Source organism: Myxocyprinus asiaticus, chromosome 29 (assembly GCF_019703515.2).
Source record: "Myxocyprinus asiaticus isolate MX2 ecotype Aquarium Trade chromosome 29, UBuf_Myxa_2, whole genome shotgun sequence".
NCBI classification, from domain to species: domain Eukaryota; kingdom Metazoa; phylum Chordata; class Actinopteri; order Cypriniformes; family Catostomidae; genus Myxocyprinus; species Myxocyprinus asiaticus.
In genome coordinates, this window is record NC_059372.1 from 2,919,484 (window position 1) to 2,944,255 (window position 24,772).

General features: G+C 38.3%; 1 protein-coding gene and 1 pseudogene across 2 annotated transcripts in view; both read left to right on the forward strand.

Annotated features, from left to right (window-relative positions):
* LOC127419867 (zinc finger protein 678-like) overlaps positions 1-24,644 on the forward strand; it is a 152,989-nt pseudogene extending 128,345 nt beyond the window's left edge.
* LOC127419864 (zinc finger protein 271-like) overlaps positions 1-24,772 on the forward strand; it is a 263,395-nt gene that overhangs the window by 53,596 nt on the left and 185,027 nt on the right. The window lies entirely within an intron of this gene.

Here is a 24,772-nt window from a genome sequence, read left to right on the forward strand (position 1 = left end):
CAATATACGGATTGTTGGAATTCCTGAGCACGAAGAGGGCAGAGATATGGTGAAATTCCTGGATGAGCTCTTCCTGAATCTGCTCGACATAACAGACCATAAACTGGAAATCGAGCGAGCTCACAGAGTCCCGGCTCGGAGATCTGCTGAGGGAGACAGGCCCCAATCAATTCTGGCCAAATTTCTGAGATCATCCGATAAAAGGGAAGCTTTCTTGGAAGAATCACAATATTTTCTTGTTCCCGGTCTTTGCGAATTCGACAAGAGAGAAACGCGATCGGTTCAAGGAATGTAAGAAAGTCTTACATCAATGGAAGATCGCTTTTGCACTGATGTTTCAGGCCAAACTGAGAATAGACACCAAGGACGGTTGCAAAGTATTTTTATGCCCCATACAGGCACTGGCCTATATAGAAACTATGGGTGGGTAAACCATTGGGCGTTTCTTATGTGAGTGGACTGACGCGCTGTTCAGTGACTCGACTGTCTAAGGAAGCTGAGCACCATTTTTGTTTCTTTTTGCGTTGGCTCCGCCTAGTGGCTGGAGTTTGTTTTGTGGCATGACTCCTTCAAGAAACTTTTGCATTGACGGAAGATTGCTTTTACACTGAAGTTCCCGGCCAGATTGAGAATGGACACTATGAATGACCGCAAAATATCTACATGCTTACATAAAGGACATCTTTTATAAAGCTGATGGACTGAGTAAGTCATGGTGTATTTTTTTACGCGGTCTCCAAGTGAATTTGACTCTTGATCATCCGAGGAACCGGGATGCCTGTTTTGTTTCTTTTTGTGCTGGTTTCGCCTTGCGGCTGGAGTTTGTTTTGTGGAATTACACTGCTTCGGGACAGTTGTGGATGAATCTGTTCGTTCTTTGTGCTTATGCCTCTTATTGGCTGGAGTGTAATTTTGTGTAGTATTTTCTTGAGACATTGGAATGATTACGTCATCTGCTGCACTCATAACAGCCGGCTCACTGAACAATTGTTTGTCTGTCCGAGGAAACTGAACGGCTTTATACCAAATGGAATTTGTTTTGTGGAGGAACACACCTTCGAGACTGAATGAATGAATCTACATGTTCTTTGTATTTATTCTGCCTGTTGGCTGGGGTCTGTTTTACAAAGTATTTTCTGTTACAAAATTTGTGCAGAAGAACCGGACTTGAGCAATCCAATGGCAAAGTTGTCGTGGCGGCTCTCGCAGGTGTACATGGACTTTTTGAATTTAGAGGGATGGATGCCAGTTGGCGCTGTCTTGCGCGGGGTTAATGCACACGTTTTTCTTTTTTCTGTTTGTTTTGTTCGGGGGAAGTTCGGGGTTTGATTGTTGCACTAATGGGGAATGTGGTCTGTATAATCTTGTTTTTGACACACAATTTTTTTTTTATTATATCAATATGTCAAATGTTTTCTTTAGTGCTGGCTCAAGTAAGAATAGGGGAGTCATTATACTGATAAATAAACATCTACAATTCAAATGTCTTAAACAGATTAAAGATAAATTAGGAAGAGTCGTTGTTTTAGGAGAAATTCAGGGGCAAAGTCTGATTTTGGCTAATATTTATGCACCTAACGCTGATGATCAGGGCTTTTTTATAGATCTTGAAGGGATGTTGCAAGCCGCTGGCACCCCTCATGATATAATATTGGGAGGAGACTTTAATCTTTTGATGGACTCAGTCCTTGATCATAGTGAAACAAAAGTGTGTAAGCCCCCTAGAGCAACAGTGACACTTCACAGGATGTGTAAAAATCTTGGTCTTGCAGATATCTGGCTAACTCTTGAACCCATCTGGTAGGGACTATACATTTTTTTTCATCAGTTCATAAGATTTATTCTAGAATAGATTTTTTTTTTATATATATATATCTAAGTCCCTCATTTCATCTGTTGTGGATTGCTCAATTGGAAACATCGTAGTCTCAGATCACGCCTTGGTGAGTTTAGAGATGTTGCCAAATACAGTGAAAAAGAAATCATATAGTTGGCACTTTAATGTATCCCTTTTGCAAAATCCTGATTTCCAACAAATGTTAAAGACTGAAATCAATGTTTATATGGAGACCAACTGGTCCTCAGTATCCTCTGTGGGCTTGGCTTGAGAGGCACTTAAGGCTGTTCTTAGGGGTCGGATCATACAGTATGCCTCATTCACCAAAAAATCCAAAGCACATGAACTTGTGGAGTTGGAAGGGAATATTAAAAGTGCCGAGGCAGAGCTGAAGTGCCGAATATTGTCTGATAGCCTCAGAGAATTGACCTGATTGAAATACAGATATAATACTATTTTGTTGCGGAAAGTGGAGTTTTGGTTGTTCAGGGCAAGACAGTCATACTTTGTCAGGGGACAAAGCAGGGAAGCATTTGGCTAGATATATAAAGCAGAGAGAGTCTTTTTCTACCATTCCTTCAGTGAAATCTGCTGGTGGTGAAATATGTACCTCAGCCACTGATATTAATAATGCTTTTAAAGTATTCTATCTTGATCTCTGTAGTTCCACGTTTTCGTCGACTGATGAAGATATTAGAAAATTTGTGGAACCATTAGAACTCCCTAAATTGACGACTGAGCAAAAAAATTCTCTTGATTCTGAGATAACCTTGGAGGAGCTTGACGAGGTAATTAAGGCCTTACCTACAGGCAAGGCTCTGGGGCTGTTGTGGCTTCTGCCACCTCTGTGAAACATCACTCTTGAAGTCTTGGGGTTTTGATGCCAGAAGATTTATTATCAGAGATAAAAAAGCAGAGTTGTTCCCATCACAACAACAACTTGGTTTGCACCTGCTTATATTCATATCATCTACCAAGGAGTGGCCAATACATTCCATACATGTCACCATTCCTATTCTTTGACTCCAAACTTGTTTATTTTAAGAAGTGGACAGGAGACCACTGTGGAGGAACCTCAACATATATTTTCTCAGCAGTCATGAGAGCAATTTACTATATGTGAGCACATTCCTTTCCTACACAGGGTTCTCCACACACACACACACACACACACACACACTAAGATTCATGCTTGACCATCAGAAATAATTGTAAATAAAATGGCTATATTAACACTGATTATACTTGATTAATTTATACTCAACTTGATAAAAATATTCTACAGAGCCAGATGGTTTTGTTGCTGATTTTTTTAGATCTTATGCTACAGATTGGCTCCACATTTGTTAGAAGTTTATACGGAATCATTAAAGAATGGAAAGGTTCCCCCAACCATGACAAGCCCGGATCAGTCTGATTCTTAAAAAAGGACAAAGATCAAAGATCCAAGCGAGTGTAAAAGTTACCGTCCAATTTCCCTGATCCAGCTAGATGTACACATTTTGTAAAAAATTTTGGCTAATCGATTAAGTAAAGTTATGACATCTCTTATAGATCAGCTGGGGTTTATTAGTGGCCATAGGTCTTCTTATAACATTAAGCGTTTCATCAATATCATGTGGTCAGTGGCAAATTATCAGTCTCCGGTCGCTGCCATCTCACTTGACGCCGAAAAGGTGTTTGATATGGTAGAATGGGATTATCTTTTTAAGATTTTGGTAATGTATGGGTTTGAGAGTACATTTATTGGTTGGATTAAGTTACTTTATAGACAAATGGATTAATTTCAGATTATTTTACTCTGAATAGGGGCACCCGGCAGGGTTGCCCTCTTTACCCATTATTGTTCTGTCTTGCCCTGGAACCATTAGCAGCCACGAAAAGAAAGGAGGATGATTTTCCAGGGGTGACGGCAGGAAGCATGGCACATAAGATTCTGCTTTAAGCAGATTATATTTTATTATTTGTCTCTGACCCTACTAGATCTATGCCTTGCCTCCACAGAATTATTCATTATTTTTCCAATTTCTCAGGATACAAAGTCAATTGGTCTAAATCCGAAGCTTTGGCTCGGACAGCGTACTGTTCAGTAACGGCTTTTCAGCCAGGCACCTTCCAGTGGCCCAAACAGGGCATTAAGTGTTTGGGGATTTTATTCCAGGAGATTTGTCTGATATAGTTAGTGTTAATTTTGACCCTTTAATAAAAAGGTTTTCGAGTGATGTGGGCAGGTGGGCTTCATTACATTTATCGATGACTGGGAAGGTTAATGTTATTAAAATAAATTGTATTCCAAAATTTAACTACCTGCTACAATCTCTCCCTGTAGATGTCCCCCTTTCTTATTTCAAGCAATTTGAAAGCATAGCGAAGTCCTTCATTTGGAATGGTAAGCGTCCCAGATTGCATTTCAATAAGGTGATTACTGCTGGGGTTTAAATGTTGATTGTGTGTGTGTGTGTATATATATATATATATATATATATATATATATATATATATATAAATGTTTTGCATTTCTTTGTTATTGTATGATTTAATAAAAATAAAAAAAATTTAATTACAAAAAAACTCTCCATTTTTAGGAATATGTGTAACCAACAAATGTAATAAGGGAAATCATTTAATATACTAATCAAATTAATGCAGGAAGTAAGGATAGTTAGTCAATATAAAATATATAACCATATGAAGTGATTACAGTGTGTTTTATACATAGAAAATTAAACAGTCATGCTTTTGCCATCATTGAAGCACGTTGGGGTCAAGGATGTCCAGCTAGAAGGGAGATGGCGAAGATGAAACTAGGGAGGCATAAGACAATTTCATTGGATGAAGAGGCCATCACTCAAAGAGATATGGGGGAACAGAAACTGTATAAAAATGCATGATTCTGAAGTGTATTTTAGATGCTCCATGGATGAGAACTTTCACATTCTTCTTCTTGTGTTTTTGGTGATTCACGTTCTTCTCTTCATATCTGCTGGGCAGGGAGAAGAATGTCTAGCAAAAAATGACAAATATTGATCTGTTTCTCACCCACACCTATCATATCACTTCTGAACATATGGATTTAACTACTGGAGTCATATGGATTACTTTTATGATTCCTTTAGTTGCTTTTTGGAGCATCAAAATTTTGGCACTCATTCATTCACATTGTACTGACCTATAGAGCTGAGATATTTTTCTAAAAATCATAATTTGTGTTCTGCAGAAGAAAGGAAGTCATACACATCTGGGATGGCACGAGGGTGAGTAAATGACGAGAGAATTTTCATTTTTGGGTGAACTATTCCTTTAAAGTGATAGCACAGCCATAATTTTATATTCTGTCATAATTTCCAAACCCTCATGTTGTTCCAAACACATGTGACCTTCTGTATTCTGTAGAACACAAAAGATGTTTGACAGAGTGTTAGAGACTGTCAGTCTCAGTCACTATTCACTTTCAAAATATGGAGAAAAAAAAAAAACATTCACTGAAAGTAAATGGAGACTCAGGCAAACATTCTGTCAAAAATCTCTATTGTTTTGTATGGAAGAAAGAAAGTCATATGGGTTTTGAACAACACAGTGGTGAATGATGACAGAATTTCCATTAATAATAATAATTCTGTAATACATGTTAAATGTGTATTATGTAATGTAATACAGGGGAATTAATGTCCATTATGTCATTTGTGAAAGTAACAAGTTACTCACTACTTGAGAACTCTTTTAATTGGATACTTTCTTACTCTTACTCAAGTAATTATGTTAGAACATTTACTTCAACTTGAGTAATTTTTTTAAGTAATTGTACTTTTACTTGAGTACAGTTTTTGTCTGCTCTACCCACCTATGTGAACAACTGAACTTTCAGTCTTCTAAGCGTTTCAGAGTTCGTTAAATCCCTCTTAAGTAGTTCTAACTGCTATTTCAGAAAATAATTTTCCCCACATGTATATTGACCCTATTTACAGTCTTATGATTCACCAGAATGTTCCAAAGTTCCTTATGTACATCAGAAACTGTTGCTCGATCTGATGAGTCAGTTGAGTATTGTGCTGGACTTTGGACTGACTGATCATCGAGAGGCAGTTCTTCATTCAATGACAAGTGACTCAAATCACTTTTCTGTTCAATGGACACCGAACCATTGCAGGTATCAGAGTCAACATCGAAATTATAATTTTTCACAGCCATAGAATTCCAATCACCAGAAAAGGTCACCATCTTCATCAGGGTCGTCATTATCCCCAGACCCATTGTATTGTTCTTGTGTCACTTTTAGAATTGTCAGGAAAATGAACAGCAGAAACACTTCGACTAAGAGCTGAATGGTGCTCAGATGACAAGTCAGCCTCAGTATCTCTTTTCAGGAAATTAACAGGAAGTAGAAGATTTTCCTGACTCCATGTCTTTTATTTGATATACATTAATGGGAGATCTCACAGACATTACTTCATAGAGATTTGATTCCCAGTTGAATTGAATGAATTTCTTCTTATATTTTCTTTTCTCTTTTCATTTTTGGTCAGGTCAAAATCACAATACAATGTGATACAATTAAACATTAAATGTGATTTAAATCTTTAGATTCTTGAAAATGTATCTTCGAATTACACTTTTTTTTTTTTCAAAGAAAACAGGATGAAAATCACTTAAAAAAGCTAGGTATGAACTTCTTATGATTCTCAATAAATGCAAAGTATTGTCTTCATTAAATCAGTTTCCATGTGAAAAGAAAATACCCTTAAACTCACGAAACATCAACATGTAACACAACATTGCATTAAAACAAAATTACATGAAAAATATTCAAAAGATTCAGAGTGTTCACAATCACTCAAGACTCAAAACTCTGGTCAGTTGTTTCACTCTCTAATAAGAATGGTTAAACAAATCCATTTCAATAAAAAAATGTGTTGTTGTTGTTGTTGTTGTTTAATGAATCAACTCAATAAGTCGGTATCAAATATTTGACTCAGTGGGCTTAATAGTTCAGGGCTGCGTTTCCCAAAAGCATCGTAAACCCAAGTAGATTGTAGAAACCATTGGCGCCAATGGTCTCTAAGATTAACTTAAACTTGCGATACTTTTTTGGAAACGCAGCCTAGTTCAAATGGTCAGTTAAAATAATTGACTCTTGATTGAATCAACTCAGTGAATCGGTTCTGTGAATCAGTTCAGGTAATCTACTCTTGCGAATGAAGCAATTAAATCAGTCATTTCAGTGAATCAGTTCTTGTGGAGTTCAATGTTCAAAGTAAAATGAATCAAATTTTCCTACCACTCTGTTGATGACACAAGTGATTCAGTTCACAGGATACAGAATTGTTTGGTTGGCTCACCATGTCCAAACACCATTTGATACTCAAGAGGATATTCAGTGCAAGGATATGATCATATCCAATAGTGTTGAAGCACAGAAGTTGTCACATCCAGTTGAACACACATGTAAGGAAAACAGAAACAAAGAAAACAAAACCAAAAACCTGACCTTGCATAACACAAAGCCAAAAGATTTTTTAATCATCTCTTCATGTAATTTATAACCACATATTATCAACTCACAATACAACAATATTCCGTTTTGCAGATCAAACGCTTCAATTACTTTGCAACATATTGAACACTGAATTCTGTATCCTTTCACTTTTTCTTCAAATAAAATCATGTGTTCTCACACACTGTCTCTGTGTATTTATTCTTTTAGCTCAATTTTTTTTTTAAATAGATGATGACATGGCCTAACTCTGGCACATGTTTAATTAGCATTACGTGAGAAGCATGGCCACACACGTGTTGGCAATCCATTATCTAATAACACAATCAACATCAATCCATCTCAAATTCTTCATATTTTTATCAGTAACTATGTTTCCATCCAAGGTTTTTTTGCGAAAAAAGTTTTAGCGCATCAAAATATGGGGTATGTCAAGAGGAAAATGAGAAACAAGAGACCAAAAAATGCAGATGAGCTGAAGGCCACTGTCAAAGAAACCTGGGCTTCCATACCACCTCAGCAGTGCCACAAACTGATCACCTCCATGCCACGCCGAATTGAGGCAGTAATTAAAGCAATAGGAGCCCCTACCAAGTATTGAGTACATATACAGTAAATGAACATACTTTCCAGAAGGCCAACAATTCACTAAAAATGTTTTTTTTTTTTTTATTGGTCTTATGATGTATTCTAATTTTTTGAGATAGTGAATTGGTGGGTTTTTGTTAAATGTGAGCCAAAATCATCACAATTAAAAGAACCAAAGACTTAAACTACTTCAGTCTGTGTGCACTGAATTTATTTAATACACGAGTTTCACAATTTGAGTTGAATTACTGAAATAAATGAACTTTTCCACGACATTCTAATTTATTGAGATGCACCTGTATAATGCTGAGAGATATCACCATTCAGTCACTAAGGAAGGCAAAACATCATGACTTTTCTTTATCAGGTCTTTTAGGGAAAACAGCTGGCAAGATATATGATGACATTATTAAGTTTATAAAAGAAACTGAATTAGTAAAAAGAATATAGGTTTTTTTTTCTCGTGCATAATCTTGTACCACACTCCAGTCCAATCAGTGGCGGTAATGTACCTATAAGCTGGTTTGCCAACCGCCAATGAACACCAAAGAAGAAGAAGCGTGACTACTGTCATTCAATGCGGCTCTCGCGAGACTTTAGGTAACTCGGGGTTACTTTGTAAACACGACCAGTTGGTGGCGGTAAAGCACCAACAATCATTGGTTTACAAACCGCCATTAAACCTCTGAAGAAGAAGTTCGCTCTATTCGGGACGTGTTCATCTCATCTGTGAGATTTATAGTTATGTTTGTGTTTTTCTGTGCATGTTGTTTTTCTTTCTTTGGCGTTTTAATGATCGTAATAGAAGATTATTATCGTCGTTTGTGGCGGTTTTGTGACTCTTTAAAATATTCAGTTTCAGGAGAAACAAACAAAAAACTTCGGAGCCTCTTCAGGGGGAATTTGTTTTCTGAAATAGTTTTACTTTCCCTCACAATAAATTTACCATGATTTTACTACAGTAACCATATTTTAATCATGATATTCGTAGTGAAACTATAATACTACAGGAAAACGAATACTGTGGTTTAAAAAACATAATTTTGGGATTATTATGGTTTTACTACAATAACTATAGTTTAACTATGATTACTGTGGTAGTTTAACCATTGTATTTGTAATAAAACCAAAGTAATCACAAGATTAACCATGGATAATCTATATTAAAACATGGTTTTGGTCCCAAAGAAAGCAAATCGTCACGGCCCTGTTCAAGCTGGCAACCTGCACCAAGTAGTGGGGTTTAGGTCTTACTATAAGGACCATCCATCGATGTATATGTGCGGTGTGCACAGCTATTAAAGAAAAAAATGATGCTGTGTAATATCAGGGTTGACATATATGATACATTCCTGATATTCAGTAGGCTATTTTGAACAATCATCTAATCTAAAGCATCGACATCACAACTGCACTATGTCCTGCATATTTGTCCAGCAACATTTAATGACCACCTGAACTTGATTGTCATCTAAAATTAATTTAGCATCATAATACAATTGACATTTTCTGAAGAAGCTCAGCAAATACGATACGAGGTAAAGAGGGTTAGATTTAAAATATTTAAGTTTTAAAATGTTCAAAAGCTAGTTTTCTGAAAGTGAACTCAGCATTGAACAAATAGTTCTGATAGTTTATAGTCTTGAAAAAAGTGAAGAACATTCTGAGAATGTCATTCAGCCGACTTTATTCATCTACAGAACTGGGTAAGGCTAATTTAAGTTTGTGTAAAGAAAAGACAATTATATAGACCTAACAATATTATTTTTTCATTTATTTAATTTAATGCTTTATTCATTTGGTAATTTATTTGATTTGATTTGTGACGGACGCTTTAAAATTCAGTTTCAGGAGAAACTAGCAGAAATGGAGAATATCATGTTTCATTTCTGATAATGAGCTCGTTAAATTCATCGGCTGATTGTAAATTAGTTAAATGAAGGCGAGTATATGTTAAAGCCTGTTATAATATCTGATAATATTCCTGCTGTCAGAAAAATGAAACCAAACTCCAAGCACACATTTATATTTATAGGCTACCATATCAGAACAAAGTTATTTAACAGAGCTGTATATAATCCTATAATAATCTTTTTGAATTTAATGAATGTCAGTCCATTATACTGATATTTTTGTGTTAATATGTTCATCATGAGAGAGCAGGTGGATGTGATCGGCTGTAAATCAGTAGGAACTGATCTGTCCATGCTGGATATTAATGATTTCATCACAGAAATCTCTCCGCTGAAGAAAGAGATGACGTCACTGAAGACAAAGTTGATGGAGAGAGACGACAGGTTACAGGTCAAACATTCATTTCATCCTTAAAGTTGAGATTGTAAGCTTTCAAATGATGTGATATGATGAACGGCACAGATGTGATTGTGTTGTGTTTGTCAGGAGCTGGAAAAGGTTTCCTGTCAATCTTCAGTGTGTGTGACTGATGGGACCTCCACAGAATGTCAGAATTCAGTGTGGAGCGGCAATGATCAGTCCACACCACAGCGGCTGCTGGACAAACTCTCTGAACAGAGATCCAGAGACACACAAGACTCACAGCTCACTTTACTCTGTTCTACTGACAGTAATCAGAGTGATCAAACCTCCACAGAGTCTCTGGCTTCTGTCTGTAACGCTGGAGAACAGCAGATGCTGCAGATACCAGTGAAGATTGAAGTGAAGCAGGAGGAGATAAAAGAAGAAAACACAACAGAGGAACAACAGGGAGATGAAGATGATGATGATCAAACCTCCACAGAGTCTCTGGCTTCTGTCTGTAATGCTGGAGAACAGCAGATGGTGCAGACACCAGTGAAAATTGAAGTGATGCTGGTGGAGATAAAAGAAGAAAACACAGCAGAGGAGCAACAGAGTAATGAAGATGATGATGATAATGATCAAACCTCCACAGAGTCTCTGACTTCTGTCTGTAATGCTGGAGAACAGCAGATGCTGCAGATACCAGTGAAGATGTGTTCAGTGAAGTTACTAGACTGCAGGAACCTGATGAATATGAGAGGAGAAATCAAAGTAGAGGAACAACAGAGTAATGAAAATGATGATGATCAAACCTCCACAGAGTCTCTGACTTCTGTCTGTAATGCTGGAGAACAGCAGATGCTGCAGACACCAGTGAAGGTCGAAGTGAAGCAGGAGGAGATAAAAGAGGAAAACACAGCAGAGGAACAACAGAGAGATGAAAATGATTATATTTCATCAGGTATGTTTCTTCCTTTAATGATTTACATTTTCATGTCAATCGACTGTCATTTTACAAGTCATTTTATCACTCAAAACAGTTCCCTGCTGTTTTTATTTTTGTTTAAGTGCTCAGTTTAAAAAGGTGCTTGTACTACAGTGTTTTTGCACTGCTTTTTACCAGCGGCGCTGCACGTTTTTGGATCTACAGTGTAGCAGTGGGGAAAAAAGGAAAGAAACAGTGATGTTGTGCGCTTGCCCTCTAACTTAAGAAAAAGAAAGCTGCAGATAATGAATAAAAGCACAGTTTATTATTCTATTTTGTTGTCCTGTGTTGGTTGGATTTCTAGGCCAGTGGTTCTCAACTGGTTTTGCTTCGAGACCCAGATTTTACAATGGACATCAAGTGGCGACCACCATAGTAAAGAACATAACCTGTATTTAAAGGGTCATGAAACACTAAACTTCATTTACTGAGATTTTAACAGATATGTACAATGATGAGCCAAAACATTATGACCACTCACAGATGAAGTAAATAACGTTAATCATTTCCTAACAAGGCCACATGTCAAGGTTTGGGTAGATTAGATTGTAAGCGAACAATCAGTTCTCATTGTCAACGTGTTGAATGTAGGAGAAATAAGCAGGTGTAAAGACCTGAGTGACTTTGACAAGAGCCAAATTGTTATGGCCAGATGACTGTGTCAGAGCATCTCTGGAATGGCTTGTGGGGTGCACCTGGTCAGCAGTGGTGAGTACCTACCAACAGTGGTCCGAGGAGGGACAAACCACAAACCGGTGACAGGGTGTTGGGCACCCAAGGATCATCGATGTGCTAGTCTGAACCGACAGAAGGTCTACTGTGGCACAAGTCACAGAAAATTTGAATGATGGTTACAGGAGGAATGTGTCACAACACACAGTGCATCGCACCCTGCTGCATATGGGGCTGCGTAGCCGCAGGCCAGTCAGAGTGTCCATGATGACCCCTGTCCACCATTGAAAGCGCCTACAATGGGCACGCAAGCGTCGTAAGTGGACCTTGAAGCAGTGGAAGAAGGTCGCCTGGCCCGATGAGACCTGTTTTCTTTTACAACATGTGGACGGCCTTGTCCATAGGTGAGACCATGGATGGCTCCTTATTTCTGTGGTTAGATTGATATAGATATAAAATAAATAGTAAATAAATAAACTTCAGTATTTCTTATAAAAAAATTAAAAAAACTAAAAACCTAAGCACATTTAACCACAACTTTTACAGTATAAAAATGATGTCTTATACCGTATATTCACTCTAATAGTTTTAATATTAATCTATACTAGTTACCACTTAGTGTTACTCCAGTTTAGTAAGGATGATTATTAGGGTTGCCACGGTGTACAGTGATACTGGTTTTTCTCGGTATAAGGGAAAACAGGTGTGAAATTTTATACCGGTGGAAACATTATGAATGAAACTTCCAATATCAATACAATAGCCTAACGAATAGAATAGCCTTAAAAAAAGAATAGTTGCCTAATGAAGTGTTTGCGACCCATGATAAATGAACCTAAGTAACGCATTGAAAGCCAGAGGTTCTTTACCAACATATCAAATTACACAGGCATCAAAGTATGCACATTGACAGAAGATGTTTATTCAGCAGGTACCGACTATAATGTGCATGGTGGGTAACTGTAAGGCATCTTGAATTCAGAATGACACAAGAAATGCTGTTATACACACAGACGTGTGTAAGAACACTTATATTTTAAGAACAGATGACAGAAAAGCCGTTTATATGCATGTATTGATGCGCTGTTTGTTTGGAGGCGTGCAGTCTTGTGGAACACGCATATGTAAAGGGTTCTCACACTTTCTTTGTTTCAGTCTTGTGAAAGTTTTTTACAAGAATATTATCGTCTGTGACAATGCTGCAAATTACCTCAGACCATCTCAGCTCAGGAGGTGCTTTGAGTTCAGTTTTCTTTATTTCCACAGAGCAGTTCATTGTGAGCGCAACTGCAACCTATACATCTGTGATTAAATCATAAAATAATACAAAAACACATTCACCTCGAACCATGATTTATATCTCTGTGATTATTATTATCATTATAATTATGTTTACATTTAGAATTTTTATATCTTAATTTTTATTAGTAATTTATTTGCCTGACATTAAATGGAAAGGTTTTTTATATATGTTTTAACCAATTAGTTATTTTAATTGCTTTTTTGTTTCGTTTGAAGTGCACTTTGAATTTAGTAATGTCTTTGGCTTAAGTTTTTCGTTTTTTATTTGCAATTAACAATTTTTATTGATTCCATTGACAAATCAAATAAACATAACAGGAAACATGGAATCACATTACATAAACCTAAACCCTACCCTACGAACATCCCCCCCACCCGACACAAACACACATCCCAGTGGCCCGACATCAAACCAACAGTGACACAAAATAAACAATAAATCAACAAAGTATTCAGAAAAAAATAAAAATGAAGTAAAAAACAATAAGAATGCACACATTCAATATCTCCACCGGAGAGCCCTCCACAAAATCCAAATACCTACCCCATTTTTTATTAAATAATCCCATGTTGCCCAGCTTTCTACAAACCATCCCCTCATAAGCCGCCACCCTGCCCAACTCCGCACACCACTCCAGAAACGAGGGCGCTCCAGCTGATTTCCATCCCATAGGGATGACCTGCCTTCCGATCATGACACCAGCCAGGACCCAACTCTTCATGAACCCATCTCCTACATCAATGACCGTCCCATCACCTGGAACACAGAGCCTGGGGCAAAATGAAACCTGAGCAGCCAACACCTCACAAATAAAATTCTGAACCCTTACCCAAAAATCTTGAATCTTTACACACCCCCAAAAAACATGGATTGTGTCCCCATGTTCTGATTGTCATCGCCTGCAGGTGGGTGTGTCTTTGAGACCAAGTCTGTACAATCTAGAGGGGGTCCAATAGAATCGATGTAAAATCTTAAATTGCATCAGACACACCCATGCCTCTCTAGATGTAGACTTCATGTTTTTTAGAATCCTAGCCCACACTCCCTCTTCCAATACCAATTTTAAATCTTTCTCCCATTCTCTCTTGACAGAAGTTAAAGCTCCATCACCCAGACTCTGAATTAATGGGGAATAATACACTGATGCCTCATGACCTTTTCCAAAAGCAGTAATCACCACTTCCGGTGGGGGGGGTGCAACTCCTAGAAACAATGCAGAGCAGGTGGTGCAGCTGTAAATACCTATAGAATTGAGATCTGGGAATCCCAAAATGTTGAATACATTTTCAAAAGATCTCAATACTCCACTCTCATTTAGGTCACCGAGTGTATTAACCCCCCTCACAACGAGACCAGCAGAAAGGGGACTTATTAATATATAGTTTAGGGTTCAGCCATATGCTCGAGGCAACATTTAAATAAATGTCTGAATTTAAAACTCTGGACACTTTTGTCCATACTGAGTGCAAATGCGAGATAAATGAGTGTAACTTAATTTCTCAGATTAGTTTGATAGAAGGGCTTTGCAGTGGTGAAATAGGGGAAAGAACTTCGTTCAATGCAAAATCAGGGAGGGGCTCTCTCAGGTGGAAATAAACAATGAGCCAAATGTCTGAGACCGAACACATAATAATAAAACAAAACCTTAGGTTGGCCTAGCCCACCTATGTCAATCGGCCTATGTAACTTACTGAAATGTAATCTGGGACACTTACCATTCCAAATGAAGGACTTTGTTATGCTATCAAATTGCTTAAAATAAGAGAGTGGGACATCTACAGGGAGATATTGTAACAGGTAGTTAAAATTTGGAATACAATTCATTTTAATAACATTAACCTTCCCAATCATAGAAAAATGTAATGAAGCCCACCTGCCCACATCGCTCAAACCTTTTTATTAAGGGATCAAAATTAACTCTAAATCAGACATTTGCTGGGAATAAAATACCCAAATACTTAATGCCCTGTTTGGGCCACTGGAAGGTGCCTGGCTGGAAAGCCGTTACCGGGCAGTACGCCATCAGAGCCAAAGCTTCGGATTTAGACTAATTGACTCTGTATCCAGAGAACTTAGAAAAGGAATTAATAATTCTGTGGAGGCAAGGAATAGATCTAGTTGGGTCGGAGACAAATAATAAAATATCATCTGCGTAAAGCAAAAGCTTATGCACCATACCTCCATCCACCACCCCTGGAAAATCATCTTCCTTTCTTATCATGGCTGCTAATGATTCCAAGGCAAGACGGAACAATAATGGGGAAAGAGGGCAGCCCTGCCGAGTGCCCCTATCCAGATAAAAATAATCTGAATTTAATCTATTTGTCTGTACCGCTGCTACCGGATTTCTATAAAGTAACTTAATCCATCCAATAAAAGTATTCCCGAACCCGTATATTTCAATGCCATTTCAGCATCAAGTGAGATGGCAGCGACCGGAATCTGCTCATTCGCCACTGACCACATAATATTGATGAGATGCCTAATGTTGTCAGAAGAGCTGCGGCCCCAAATAAACCCCACCTGAGCTGTATGTTTAAGAGATGTCAAAACTTAATCAATTTTAACATCTAGCTGAATCAGGGAAATTGGACGGTAGCTCTTACACTCGCTTGGATCTTTGCTTGTGTCATGGCTGGTGGAAGCTTTCCATTCTTTAGTGATTCTGTATAAACGTCTAACAAAAGTGGAGCCTTGCCTGTAGGCAGGGCCTTAATTACCTCATCAAGCTCCTCCAAGGTTATCTCAGAATAAAGATAATTTTTTTGCTCTGTCATCAGTTTAGGGAGTTCTAATGGTTCCTCAAATTTTCTAATATCTTCATCAGTGGACGAAGATGTGGAACTATAAAGATCAAGATAGAATTCTTTAATAGCATTATTAATATCAATGGCTGAGGTAAATATTTCACCACCAGCAGATTGAGAGAATGGTAGAAAAAGACTCTCTCTGCTTTATATATCTAGCCAAAAGTTTATCTGCTTTGTCCCCCGACTCAAAGTATGACTGCCTTGCCCTGAATAGCCAATACTACACCTTCCGTGACAAAATAGTTTTATATCTGTATTTCAATTGGGTCAATTCTCCTGAGGTCATCAGATGACATTCGGCGCTTCAGCTCTGCCTCGGCATTTTTAATATTCCCTTCCAACTCCACGAGTTCTCGTGCTTTGGATTTTTTTATGAATGAGGCATACTGTATGATCCGACCCCTAAGAACTGCTTTAAGTGCCTCCCAAGCCATGCTCACAGAGGATACTGAGGACCAGTTGGTCGCCATATAAACATTGATCTCAGAAATTAACATTTGTTTGAAATCAGGATTTTGCAAAAGGGATACATTAAAGCTCCAATTATATTATTTATTTTTCTCCTTATGTGGCAACACCTTTAAACTCGGCAGGGCGTGATCTGAGACAAATGTTTTCTATTGAGCAATCCACAACAGATGAAATGAGGGACTTAGATACATAAAAAAAAAATCTATTCTAGAATAAATCTTATGGACTGATGAAAACAAATTATAGTCCCTCCCAGATGGGTTTAAAAGTCTTCAAATATCTGTAAGACCAAGATTTTTACACATCCTGTGAAGTGTCAATGTTGCTCTAGGGGGCTTACACACTTTTGCTACACTGCGATCATGGACATCAAAAGATTAAAGTCTCCTCCCAATATTATATCATGAGGGGTGCCAGGGGCTTGCAACATCCCTTCAAGATCTATAAAAAAGACCTGATAATCAGCGTTAGGTGCGTAAATATTAGCCAAAATCAACCTTTGCCCTTGAATTTCTGCTAAAACAATGACTCTTCCTAATTTATCTTTAATCTGTTTGAGACATTTGAATTGTAGATGCTTATTTAACAACGTAATGACTCCCCTGCTCTTACTTGAGCCAGCACTAAAGACAGTATGTCCACCCCATATCTTCCCAAATTTTTCAGCTTCCTGCGAGGAAAGATGCGTTTCTTGAAGAAACACAATATCATATTTCTTACGTTTAAGAAAAGAAATAACCTTCCTTCATTTTATGGGGTGCCTCAACCCATTCACATTCCACATGGTGCAACAATCAAACCCCGAACTTCCCCCAGAACCAAACAAACAGAAAAAATAAAAACATGCACATTAACCCCGCATGACAATGCCAACTGGCGTCCATCCCTCTAAACTCAAAAAGTCCATATACGCCTGCGAGAGTCCCCGCGAAAATGTTACCATCGGATTGCTCAAGTCCGGTACTTCTGTACAAATTTGTGAAACAGAATTACACAGGAAAAAATAGTCTATAAAACAAACTCCAGCCCATAAGCGGAATAAACACAAAAAACATGTAGTATCCACTTAACTGTCTCAAAGGTGTGCTCCTCCACAAAACAAGCTCCAGCTTTTAGTGGAACCAGCACAAAAAAAAACAAAACAAAAAACGGACCGTTCAGTTCTTTGGGCAGTCAAACTCACTCCAATGCCCTGCAAGAAATATTTAACAAACCAACTCCAGCCAACAGGAGGCATAAGCACCCAAAACGAGCAGTTCATCCACAAGCTTTCCCGAAGCTATGATTCTACACAAACAAATTCCGGACCAGCACAAAGAGAAACAAAAAAGGTGCACAGTTTCCTCAGATAGTCGAGTGTATGTTTAATGAGACAGGTCCACTAGACAGCAACATGAAAATCTACAAAAGGCTTACTCACTCCAGAATTGATCGGGGACTGTCTCCCTCAGCGGATCTGCGAGCCGGGACTCTGAGCTTGCTCGATTTCTAGCTGCTGGCCTGATATGTTGAGCAGACTCGGGAAGAGCTCATCTAGGAATTTCACCATATCTCTGCCTTCTCATGCTCAGAAATTCCAACAATTCAGACATAATTTCGCGTACTGCGGTTCTCAAAATCCTCCTACAATCATGCCACGGTCCAAATCACTGAGATCACATTTTTTCCCCATTCTGATGGTTGATGTGAATATTAGCTAAAGCTCCTGACCTGATTTTTTGCACTGCACTACTGCCACACGGTTGGCTGATTAGATAATTGCATGGATGATTATTGGTGCCAGACGGGCTGGTTTGAGTATTTCTGTAACTGCTGATCTCCTGGGATTTTCACACACAACAGTCACTAGAATTTACTCCGAATGGTGCCAGAAACAAAGAACATCCAGTGAGCGGCAGTTCTGTGGATGGAAACGCTTTGTTGATGAGAGAGGTCAACAGAGAATGGCCAGACTGGTTTGAACTAACAAAGTCTACGGTAACTCAGATAACCGCTCTGTACAATTGTGGTGAGAAGAATATCATCTCGAAATGCTATTCTAAGATGCGGGTTGGCGCTGTTTTGGCAGCACGATGGCGACCTAAACAATATTGGGAATATGGTTTTAATGTTGTGGCTGATCGGTGTGTGTGTGTGTGTGTGTGTGTGTGTGTGTGTGTGTGTGTATATATATATATATATATATATATATATATATATATATAATGTATAATTTTTTAATATATAAAAATAATTGTGAATGAATTGTGAAAACTATTGTGACAGGTAGAGATTTAGCTTTTAAAAAAGGTGACTTTAGGTAAAAGGTGATTAGTTTGCATTCCTGACGCAAAACTACACTTCATTTGGCCCTCGAAGATGTGCACATCTGATATGAGCAACATATTTAGTGCCTTTAAAGTGCTAAACGTGAGATGAATACAATAAAATTTGCTTCGGCAGTGGCCCAACTTTCACAGAATTTTCAATGCAGGAAAAACCCTGAAAACGGCAACTGCCAAAGTGGCTAGTAAGAGTAAAAGAAGAAAAACAAGCTACTGCTGATTTTTGGGTGGGTGTTAATTTCAAACCCTGACAAACATCACAAATTAATACTGGACATTTGTTGTGTTCTGACATTGAATTAAGGTTCAATTTTATGTTATGTTTCTCCCTCTTGAATTGATTTTTTTCTATTTACTGTGTTTATTGTAGAGCTGATGGAAGCGAAAGAGAAATGTCAAGAACTGAATAAAGTGGAGGAGAAACTTCAGTGTCAGAAACATCATGATTTCACAACTGGAGGAAAATCTTTGAGTTGCTCAAAGACTAAGAAGAATTTATCACCAGAAAAGCATAAAAGAAGAGCAGCCAAAAATACTTTCACCTGCTCACAGTGTGGAAAGATTTTCACAAATAATAGCCGGTTTAATAAACACATGAAAGTTCATATTGGACAGAAACCTTACACGTGCCATCAGTGTGGAAAATGTTTTGCATATACAGTTTGTCTCAAAGGTCATCTCCGCTGTCACTCTGGAGAGAGACCATTTGAATGTGAAAAGTGTGGTAAAACATTTGTTTTGAATTCAAGCCTCAGAAAACATCTGAAAACTCACACAGATGGGAAGCCTTACAAGTGTTCTTTTTGTGGAAACCGTTTTGCACACCTGTCCTATTTGAAAAAGCACCAGAAAATACATACCGGTGTGGGGGCTCATATGTACTTTGAATGTGGGAAGACCTTTATTACAGCCGGCAGCGTGATACAGCACCAAAGAATTCATGCTGGAGAAAAACAATACAAGTGCTCACACTGTGAAAAGAGTTTCACTCAGTCACAAAACCTGAAAACACATGAGAGAATTCATACTGGAGAAAAACCTTACAAGTGTTCACACTGTGAAAAGAGTTTCACTCGGTCACAAAATCTGAAAACACACAAGAGAATTCATACTGGAGAAAAACCTTACAAGTGCTCACACTGTGAAAAGAGTTTCACTCAGTCACAAGACCTGAAAATACACGAGAGATTTCATACTGGAGAAAAACCTTACAAGTGCTCACACTGTGAAAAGAGTTTCACTCAGTCAAAAGACCTGAAAATACATGAGAGATTTCATACTGGAGAAAAACCTTACAAGTGCTCACACTGTGAAAAGAGTTTCACTCTGTCACATTACCTGAAAACACACGAGAGAATTCATACTGGTGAAAAACCTTACAAGTGCTCATACTGTGAAAAGAGTTTCACTCAGTCGCATCACCTGAAAACACACGAGAGAATTCATACTGGAGAAAAACCTTACAAGTGCTCACACTGTGGAAAGAGTTTCAATCTGTCACATAACCTGAAAAAACATGAGAGAATTCATACTGGAGAAAAACCTTACAAGTGCTCACACTGTGAAAAGAGTTTCACTCAGTCACGTAACCTGAAATCACATGAGAGAATCCATACTGGAGAAAAACCATACAAGTGCTCACACTGTGAAAAGAGTTTCACTCTGTCACAAAACCTGAAAGCACACGAGAGAATTCATACTGGAGAAAAGCCTTACAAATGCTCGCACTGTGGAAAGAGTTTCAATCTGTCACATAACCTGAAAACACATGAGAGAATTCATACTGGAGAAAAACCTTACAAGTGCACACACTGTGAAAAGAGTTTCACCCGGTCAGAACACCTAAAAACACATGAGAGAATTCATACTGGAGAAAAACCTTACAAGTGCTCATACTGTGGAAAGAGTTTCACTCGGTTACATTACCTGAAAACACACGAGAGAATCCATACTGGAGAAAAACCTTACAAGTGCTCACTGTGGAAAGAGTTTCACTCGGTTACATTACCTGAAAGCACACAAGAGAATCCATACTGGAGAGAAACATTACAAGTGCTCACACTGTGAAAAGAGTTTCACTCAGTCACATCACCTGAAAACACACGAGAGAATCCAAACTGGAGAGAAACCATACAAATGCTCTTCATGTGAGAAAAGTTTCAGGGCAGCAAGTAATCTACATAGACATTTAAAAAACTAATTGCCCAAGTAGACACACTGAGCAAAAATCATCTTCAGGTCCAACAAGATTAAGTAAATATTTGGAAAGAGGAACCCAAAGATGAATTTTTTCCAAACTGAGTTGCATCCTCTAAGAAAATTAGTGATGTTTAGTTTGTGAAAGAATCAGTCTTTTTAAACCAATTTTTTAAGTAAACTAATCGTTCTTGTTCACCTCAATACACTGACTTAGACGTCATGTTCACTGAATTCAGTCCCTTTCAAAGCCAAAGGGCTCTAGTTTGATGTGCGAGAATGGTTTAGTGATATTTCATGCCTGTAAAGACTGACTATAGTGCAAGCAAATAGGATTAGAGTGCGGGAGCAGTTATTGGTTTCACCGGCTGAACGAATACACCTCTGAATCAGTTGTGTCTGTTGTTTGAGTCTGATTGAAATACAGTATGTATTCTTTGTACTGAACCAAGAGGCCAGTGTGTGACATTTTGATCTTCTATTGGTCACGTGTCCTCTCGTCATGCATATACGCAGTTCAGAGTTCACCAAACTTAAACTTTAAATACGGGACTTCCGATTTTGTCAAGTAGTGGATAGACCCGTGGTGTCAGTGCTCCAGATTGATTTTCATACTTCTCTTGCATAACACCTTAATTGGGATTGGTTCATTTTCTATGTGCCATTTTTGGATCTGGTAACCTGTTCCTAATGAGTAAAGGTACGCAAGTTGGCGGTAAAAACAACCTTCAAACGAAGGTGTCTCCTCTTTTGCAAGATAGCGGCAAGATGGCGAACAATGCTCCAACCCCACTAAAAACTGATATGCTGGTCAACGAACTCGATAAACTAAGGAAAAACATGACTGGTGAACTTACCGCACTGCTGAATTCGGCATTGGAGTCTCTCCGTTCATCCATTGCTTCTGTTGGGTCTATTTTGGCGACTCAGGCGACCACTATCACTGATATGGAGAATAGTCTCTCTGATCACAGTGACAGGATAACTCATCTTAAACAGGAGGTCTCAACTCTTCAGTCGAAGTTGGTGTCAACAACAGAGGAGAACATCACTTTAAGAGCTAACGTGGAGGACCTCGTTTCGCGGTCTAAATGGCAGAATATCTGCGTGGTTGGTCTTCCGGAGTATATCGAAGGAAAGGATGCCATACAGTTTATGACGGACTTTTTTGCCGAAGTTCTTGGCGACGCCCTCTCTGCCCCACCGGAGCTTGATAGAGCCCATCGGAGCCTGAGACTCAAACCTCGCCAAGGTCAAAATCCCCGTCCAGTTATAGTGAGATTTCACCGCTACATTGAGAAGGAAGCTGTGCTCAAATGGGCGAGGGCCATGAAAGAGATTTTGTTCAAGGGGCACAGAATCAAATTCTATGAAGACTTATGTGCTTCAGTGGCTAAAAGGAGAGCCTCGTTTAATAACGTCAAGGGCTTGCTGTATAAACGCGGTGTTCATTTTGGCATGATCTATCCGTCCAGACTTTGCAAGTCATACAATGGTTCGGAGCACCGTTTCGATTCCCCTGAGGCTGCTGAATGATTCTACCGTCAAAATTTACACAACATTAAAATTGTTACATGTAATGTATGTGTGTTGGGTGGTCAAATTAAGTGTTCCAAAGTTTTCTCTCACCTTAAGACGCTATCTTCTGATATTAAATTTCTCCAGAAGACACACCTGCGTATATGTGACCATACTAGATTGCGCAAACCATGGGTGGGTCAGGTGTATCGTTCCAGTTTTAATAGCAAATCCAGAGGTACAGCAATCTTGATACATAAAAGAGTCATGTTTTTAGAAGAGCAAGTAATTTCTGTTCCTGAGGGATGCTTTGTAATTGTCAGTGGTGTTCTTTCTCAAACTCCAGTAGTTTTAGTAAACGTCTATGCAACTGGGACAACCCTAATTTTATGTCCATGATTTTCTCAAAAATCCCAAACCTTGACACTCATCATCTTAATTTTGGAGGTGATCTCAACTGTGATGTTGATGATAATCTCGATAAATCTGTGTCTAAATCATCTACATCATCTGCTATGTCCAGGTCCTTAATTTCACTGATGAATTATATAGGCTGTGTAGATCCCTGGCACTTTTCCCATCCATCCGACAAAGAATTTTCTTTCTTTTCTAGTGTACATAATGTTTATTCACGTATTGATTACTTTTTCCTTGACAAAGCCCTACTTTCTTCGGTCATTTCCTCAGATTACTCTGCCATCTTTATTTCTGATCATGACCCGCATATGACATCTCCTTTTTGCCCACTTTTAAGAGCTGGCCCCAGTGGAAATTTGATATAGGCTTCTTGCCAGGACTGACTTTTTATCCATAAACATTGACTTTTTCATTGAGACTATGAACATGGGGACAGAGTGGGCCATCTTCTTGCATCCCAGCTTAAACATCAGTCTGCATCCCGCTATATGACACAGATTTTTGATATCTCTTCAGATAAGCTTGTTACTAACCCTCGCAAAATTAATTCTGTCTTTTCCTCCTCTTACTCCAGGCTTAACACTTCTCAACCTCCTTATGAGTCATCTTTAATGGATCATTTTTTCCACAATTTAAACATACCTATTGTTAATACGAACACAGCAGAGACATTGGACGAACCTCTCAGGTTAGATGAAATCACCACTTGTATTGGTCTCATGCAGTGTAATAAGGCTCCAGGGCCTGATGGTTTCCCCATAGACTTTTATAAGAAATTCTCTGTTCAATTAGCCCCATTATTGTTTGATATGTGTAATGAGTAATTGGAGCAGGGCCTTCTCCCAGCTTCATTGAATCAAGCATCTATCTACCTTTTATAAAAAAAACAACAAAGACTTAACTTTATGTAATAGCTACAGGCCCATCAGTTTATTAAATGCTGATATAAAAATTTTAGCAAAGACACATAGATGCAAGTCTACCTGATATTATCTCTGATGACCAGACTGGGTTTATTAGGGGACGTCCGATGTCATTTAACATCTGGCGATTGTTAAATATAATTTTTAATCCGTCTCTTTCAGCAGCTTCTGAAATGGTAATTTCCCTTGATGCTGAAAAAGCATTCGACCGCGTAGAATGGAATTATTTATTCACTGCATTAGCAAAATTTGGTTTTGGGCACAATATGATCTCATGGATCCGCCTTCTATATATTCTGCTTCCTCTGCAGGTGTTAGAACTAATTCTGATAGTTCATCATTCTTTACCCTCACCCGGAGGAAATGGCAGAGATACCCTCTAGCCTCTCTGCTTTTTGCACTGGCCATTGAGCCACTGTCTATTGCTTTAAAATCATCCCATCAATATATGGTATTCACAGGGGAGGCGTAGAACACTGTGTTTCTCTATATGAAGACGACCTGTTGTTGTATGTTCTGGACCCAGTAGGCTGTGCCAATGAGATTATGCACCTGCCTGACACCTTTGTCTCTTTTGGGTTACAAATTGAACTTTACTAAAAGTGAATGTTTCCCCATAAATGACATGGCTAAGAAAATTCCCAAAGGTGCCCTACCCTTTCATTTTTCTCCTGCAGGGTTTTGTTATTTAGGTGTAAACATTTCTCATTCTCTCAGTTCTCTTTTTAAGAATAATCTCACAAATTTGGTTGAACAAATTAAACATGATTTAAAATGTTTGGGCAGCTTACCCCTTTCTCTTGTATGGAGGGTGGAGACCATTAAAATAAATGTTTTGCTACAGCTCTTATTTCTCTTTCAGTCTCTCCCTCTTTTTCTGCCTAAATCATTTTTTAAGTGTCTTGATAAAATCATTTACTCATTTATTTGGGCAGGTATGATTTCCAAGGTGAATAAAACTATTCTCTAACAACATAA